This window comes from Sminthopsis crassicaudata, chromosome 1 (assembly GCF_048593235.1).
Source record: "Sminthopsis crassicaudata isolate SCR6 chromosome 1, ASM4859323v1, whole genome shotgun sequence".
Lineage (NCBI taxonomy): Eukaryota > Metazoa > Chordata > Mammalia > Dasyuromorphia > Dasyuridae > Sminthopsis > Sminthopsis crassicaudata.
This window is the reverse complement of record NC_133617.1, coordinates 324,097,893-324,104,758: the sequence shown is the minus strand read 5'-3', so window position 1 is coordinate 324,104,758 and position 6,866 is coordinate 324,097,893.

The following is a 6,866-nucleotide window of genomic DNA, read 5'->3' as shown; positions in this document are numbered from 1 at the left end:
TGACACAGTTCCTTATATATTTTAGAAATTGGATCTTTATCAGAAACACTGGTTGTCAAAATTTTTCCCAGCTTTATACTTCCTTTTTAATATTGTGAGTATTGCTTTTGTTTGTGCAAAAACTTTTAGTTTAATTTAATCAATGTTGTACATTTTTCATTTCAAAATGTTCTCTACTTATTCATTGGTCATAAATTCCTCTCTTCTCCAAACTTGTGATGGTAAATTTGCTTATAGTATCAGCCTTTATGCCCAAATTATATGCCTATTTTGACATCAGTTTGGTAAGGGGTGCGAGATGTAATATATGCTGAGTTTCTGACATATTATTTTCCAGCTTTCTCAGCATTTTTTGGTAAATAGTGAGTTTTTATCCCAGAAACTGGGATTTGGGGTTTATAAAATATTAGATTAATTACTGTTTTTATGTATAATCCAAAATTATATATAATTGGAAAATATTTAGCAAATAAAAATAATTTTAAAAGGAATTCGCTTTCCCGTTTCTTATTCTTTTTTTAATAGGAGGGAATAATTGGAAGGGAAATTAGATTTCAAAAGCCCAATCACTTTACAAATAAAATATACTAATATATATGAGGGTATGTGAAGATAAATGAAAGCTTATAAGGTCATTTAGAATGCTCCTAAAAAGAAAGCCAAACTTAAAAAAATGCTTCTTAAATATCCCAGGAAAAAACAACAGAAAAGAATAAACAGGTAGAGATCAAGGACAACTGTAACAAAATAACTAATGTATCTCGAAGAGATTTCTTTGTAAATGGACATAATGGTGAAAACAGAAGGTAAATAGAAATGATGGTGGAAAAATAAACTAAAATATAATGAAATAAACTCTATTGGAAGTAAATTGCATAATAGGAGAGTTCATAAAGGTAGAGGAGAATGTAAAAGGGATTTCAAATGTACTCTCATCAAGTTGAATGGCTAAGGATGAAGGGAAAATTACATCTATGTTCTCTGACAAAGAAGGGATGCTACAAAAGAATGAACAAAGAGGCAAAGGAGAAATTAAAATACTAAGAAAAAAAGAGTCAATCTTTCAGTGATAAGAAGGAATGCTTCTTCAGAAAATAGAGATATTCTATAAAGTTAGATTTGGACAGTGATGAAAAAAGTATAAGCAGCAGCAATTTCTTACTCTGAGAGAACATCATCTGATTCAGGGTAGGAGAATCAGAAACCCTGTGGTCAACTGACCCCAAGTGAGTGGGAAGGCATGGATCTTCTGACCTCATGGCAAATGTGAGAAATGAGGAAGAAGTGAAAAGTTACTAATTGAAATACACTATCAAAAATGTAGGAAAATTTCTACCATGGGCAAAAACTTTTCTATCACCCATAAAATGTGGTATTTCTAAGAGTGAGGCAAATATAAAAAAGACCGTGGGATAGGGGGCAAGATATAAAAGGTATATCATAGAAACTATTTTGGAAAGGCTATCCAAAATCAGTGTCATAGAAGTGTTATTTCCACAAGGAATATAAGTACTTAGTAATCATAAGTTCTATGAATTAAAAAATAAAACTCTAAAGCATACAGAAGAAGGAACTAAATAATGAAGAGAATGAAAACAAGATACTTTTTAGAAAAAATAAGACATGAAAAATAAAATAAAATAAAAAAAACTAAACTAATCCACCCAACAAATTGAAAGGGAGGAGAACAGATAAAAACATTAAATAAAAACATTAGATAAAAACAAACAAAAAAAGGATCCAATGTGTAGAAATCAAAAACTTGGAAAAAGGGTAGCAAAAGGGAAGAAAGACATGAGACTTGGGGAAAGAAAAAGGGTCAATTAAAACTAGAGCCAGTGGAATGGTGTTGCCATCAAATAGGAAAATTTACAATTGAAGACATAATAATGTGTTTAAAATGTAAGAAGGAAGAAATAGCCTATTATAAGAAAAATATTAGTGATAGTAAATATTAAGAATTTGTAATTCAGTAAGTAAATCAATATTTAAACTTACTGGATGTAGTTTTTGAGTAATTTATCTTTCATAGTAATAACAAGGAAATTTCAAAAGAAGTCAGGGAGTCATTTAGCCAATCATGATAATATATCATTTCCAATATTCTCACTATAAGTTTCTAGGATATTTCTAATAACTTTCTTATTAGAAAAGCAAATAGTAAATGAACTGGAAATGTTAAGGAATAAATTAATTTTCCTAATTTTCAAAGTCTTGGTTATCTGATTACATTATTGATTATTCAGTCATTTTCATTATTACTTATTCCTATTTATATCTATAATCATTCCAATGTCCTTGCACATGTAGCATTCTTACAAATATAGCAATTATTTTAAAGAAGTAGGGAAAATTGGTGTCCTTTCACCATATCTCTTTACTAATTTTCAGTTATATATGTGTCCATTCAATGCTTGAACTCTTAAATCTATAAGTGATATAAGCTTTATGATGATTATTTTATCAATACTTCTTTTGAACTAAGAAGTATTTTGAAATTGGTATATTTCATAACAGATGGTTTTATGCAATGTTAAAGGGTAATTAAGATTTATCACCAAATTAGTTCTTGCAAAATGGAATATGAAGGTAAATGACAACTTCTTCTCCAAGGAGTCATCATTTACATTTATGAAAATAATTGTATTTTCTAAGTTCCCACGATGGTCCTTCTAGTAAAGCTTAGTTTTTCTTATCTCCCTTTTGCAACACAGTTTGAACTTCATGCTGTCAAGAATATTCTCATCTCTGATATGGAAACTCTAGAGTCTAAGGATTTAATTATGTTATGCTGGAATTAGAAAGCTTCCAACCATCACCAAACTCATCCAAAAAGGAACAATTAATTTATTGGGGGGGGTGTAAATCAACAGGGACTCTAAATCTTCTCATGAAATTTTTTGACATTTCCCAGGAGAAATTTAATCAATTTAAGATTTTCTATAAAAAAGTATATTTTTACTCATTTACCTGTTACAAATCTTATATTCAAATTTGTACATTTCCATTTTCTTATACTACTCCATTTTGCAAACAATTTTCCCCAAAATTCTATCTACCTCCAAAATCGGAGCAGAACAATATCATAACTTCTTCCTTCTCTAAAATATGTTTCTTTAGTTGCCATGCCATAGGAGTTAACTCATGTTGAGCTAATGGTCCACTAAAACCTCTCAATAAAAATTTATAGAAGGAAAGGGGCATCCCCTCTTTTTACAGATGAGGAATCTAATGCCTTTTTTTTTTCATATGAGCTGTTAATTATCCATATCCAAATCTTGCATGAGAGCATTTATTAAGTATTTGCTGTGCGTTTGGTACTGAACTGGGATACAAAAGCAAAAGAGAAATAAATGGTCCTTGTCCTTGAGGAGTTTAACAGAGAAGTCATGAACATAACAGAGGAATGCAAAATGTATATGAAGCAGAGACTGGGTAATCATGTAGTAGGCAGCTTGGCTTAATTGAAAAGCCCTCATGCAGAGGACACTTGAGCTAAGAAGTGAAGGAAGCCAGGGCATTCCAGAAGTCAGAGATGGGAAGGAAGGTCATTGTAGGTTTGGGACCCAGGTAGTTGCAAGAGCCTGATGAAAGATAGAGAGATAAGGTGATAGGGTATAGAGATATTTTTAAGACAGCTAAGTAGTGCAGAGGGTAGAGCACTGAACCCATCTGGGATTTTTTGGCAAAGATACTAGGATGATTTGTCATTTTCTTATCCAGCTCATTTCACAGATGAGTGCCTGAGGCCAAAAGGATTTGTGAATTGCCCAGGGTTACATAATAGACAGGATTGGTACCTCAGAAGAAGAGTCCTGTCTTCAGGCCCACCACTGCACCCAATGTGTCTCCTACAGGTTCTGGAGTCAGAAAGATTTGAGTTCAAATCCAATCGCAAATGCTGTAGTTATGTGATCCTGAGCAAGTCATTTTATCTCTGTTTGCCTCAAGTATTCTCTTCTGTAAAATAAGGATAATCGAGTTTTTGTGAGAATCTATTCAGATGACAATGGTAAAAAACTTAACACAGTGCCTGAATATGGTACAAGTGATACATAAATTGCAGCTATTATTATTATTTCAGGTAAATAGAGAAAAAAGTTAATCAACTAAAAGTTTGAGTGGTATAAATAAGATTCTAGCCTTGGCCAGAGCATGAAAAGCAGAGAATATCTATTCTGGGGAATGTGATTAAGAATCAGCTAGAGTTAAAGAAAGGTGCTGACAAACAGTATTAAGGTCCCACTTGAAATTAGAAAGCATGAATTTATAGTGGAGACAATTAGAGCATAGTTTCATGCCCTTTTCCATCAAAGGTTGACATATATCAAACTGTCTTTCAAACTTATCAAATTTTCTAAATGTCAGATTTAGAAAACTATTATTTTAAATTGAGGTAAAATTCATAATCTGACTCTTCAAAGGACATGCCAATGTGATTAGAATAATAAGACTTCAGATTCCTTTCACTTATGTTGTAATAAAAATGTTTTGGGAATCTAGGCACATTCACAACAATATTGCTTAAGCTGCTGTAAATGCTTTTGCCAATCACATAAAATTACATAACAATTTATAGTCGCTGATGGGTAGTTAATTCGAATCAGACCAGATGTATCATTCTATAAACATAATCATGTGTTGTCTCTTATCTAAGGGATGCATATAATGATTGAGTGGTTTAATTTCCATAACTGGCAGATCCCAAAAGAAGTATAGAAAGAATTAGTTATTCTTTTGAAGAAGGTGATTACTTTCTCTTCATTTAGGAAAAAATAAAGTTCACAAGAATAGTTATAAGGTATCTCTGGAAAATTTATATAACCAGAATGAAAGGCTAAATGAACTATTCCTACAAATTTACTTGTATGCTTATAAAGCTTATTTAGTTATAGAAATATTTGATGTGGGGGGGAGGGGGATGCCAAATAATCCATGAATGACATTTTGGTTATCTAGAGCTAAAATGAAAGGATAAAAATAATAATAATAACATGAGATTACCTTAGAGACAGGAGAATTCATGCTCTAGCCCTGCCTTTCACTGGCTATACATGGATAGCATGATTAACTTCAAAAGACCTCTAAATTTATAAATTATAGAGAGATGATCATTCTGCATTAGCAGAATAAGATTCCATAGCAGGAATTCTCCAAAATCATACCATCAATAAGCTTTTATTAAGCAACTGTTATGTGTCAGTCCTTCTGCTGGCAAACTCTATTATTTAGAGAAATTAAAATTAAGCAACAGAATGATAACATCTCACACTTAGATGCACACAGAAAGACAAAGAGATAGACAGACAGACAGACAGACAGGTAGGACAATTAAGTAAAAGAGAAATCTATAATTTTAGACATCTTTCTCTGTTTTTCTGTGTGTCTCTTTTTCTCTTTGTCTCTTCTAGAGCTTAGCACCTCCTCAAAGCCTATGCCACAATTAGACACTTCAACTTGACTATATGCAATTGGCTTCACCCTATTTGGAATCCTCTGTGCATTCTAACTTCAAATTATTTGGAAATGAAATAATTTATACTTTTGAATTCTGGAACCACAATCAAATCAACTCTGACATTCACTTGGAAAAAGTGATTAAACAATTTGCACATGGCTCCATTTACAATTCCTACAAGTTTGCAAACTAAAATATTCCTGGTTGGCCACCATCCTTATTTGTGTATAATATTGAGAAAGAACATAAGCATTCAAAGGATTTGAAATTAAACAACTTATTACTCAAGAGAATGCAGCATGTATGTGGTTCCGTCTCCCAACAATTCTACCAGCACATTATAATGATGCTGACTTGGATTTACAACAGGCTTTGTATCCAGTTTTCAAAATCCAGTTTAAGAGCCTAGATTCCCTGGGTCTCTGTTTTTATATCTGATAGTTGTTGCTGTGAAGATTCACAACAAATCAGTGGGAGGAAGTCTTAAGAATAATTGATCAGCTGGTAGTCTGGATTATAATAGAACCCTCCTCCTTTGAATTACAAGGACATTATAATTAGCTATGTTTGTCAAGTTAATATAACTGGAATGAATGAAGGGTTGACAAATTTTATGCCTTAACCTAAATTTCACCAAAGTAGTTTTTGGGTACCTAGGGACTGCTGGCTTTATATATAGATGAATCTGTGATAGATCCTAGAAAAAAAAACTTCTGTCGCTCTCAGGGGATTATATATAGGAATCTCTACATCTCCTTCCCCTCTCTCCAATGCCAAAAGAATGAATCTCCTCCTCCTACTCCACCCACTGATCTCACTTCCCCTTCTTTGTCCACACCCACCGATCCAGCCAGCCTAGAATAGTTAAGTAGGCTCATCCTCCAAACATGTTAATAGAGAATTGTCAAATTGGTAATTAGTGCTAGGTGACCTTGAATCTGCTCAGTTGTAGCCCTTTACACTAGAAAGTCTTTGTTTTTTTTTTTATTCATTCATTAAAATTCAGCATGTATTACCTTCAGTTCATTATTATATGTACTAAAGGAACTAGAAAGATAAACAAAGATATGATTCTTGTCCTTAAAATTTTTTATTATAGTAAAAATATTACCTACAGAAATAATAATGTATATTACAATGAATTAATATACAAAGTTCCATGTTCTATCTGTACAGATAACAGAGTTTCTTTTGCCTTTCTGTTTATTTTTCTGTCTCTTTTCTTGTTTTTTGTTGTTGTTATTATTTCATCCCCTAAATTTTAGTATTCACTAGTTTTTCTTTTCTTTCTTTCTTTTTTATTGTCTCTGTTCTTTTTTTTTCCTTCACAATTTCTTTCACATTCTTTATGGGACCTAGAGGTGAGAACTAGCAATACCCACAGGTAAAATAAAGTATAGGGATCACC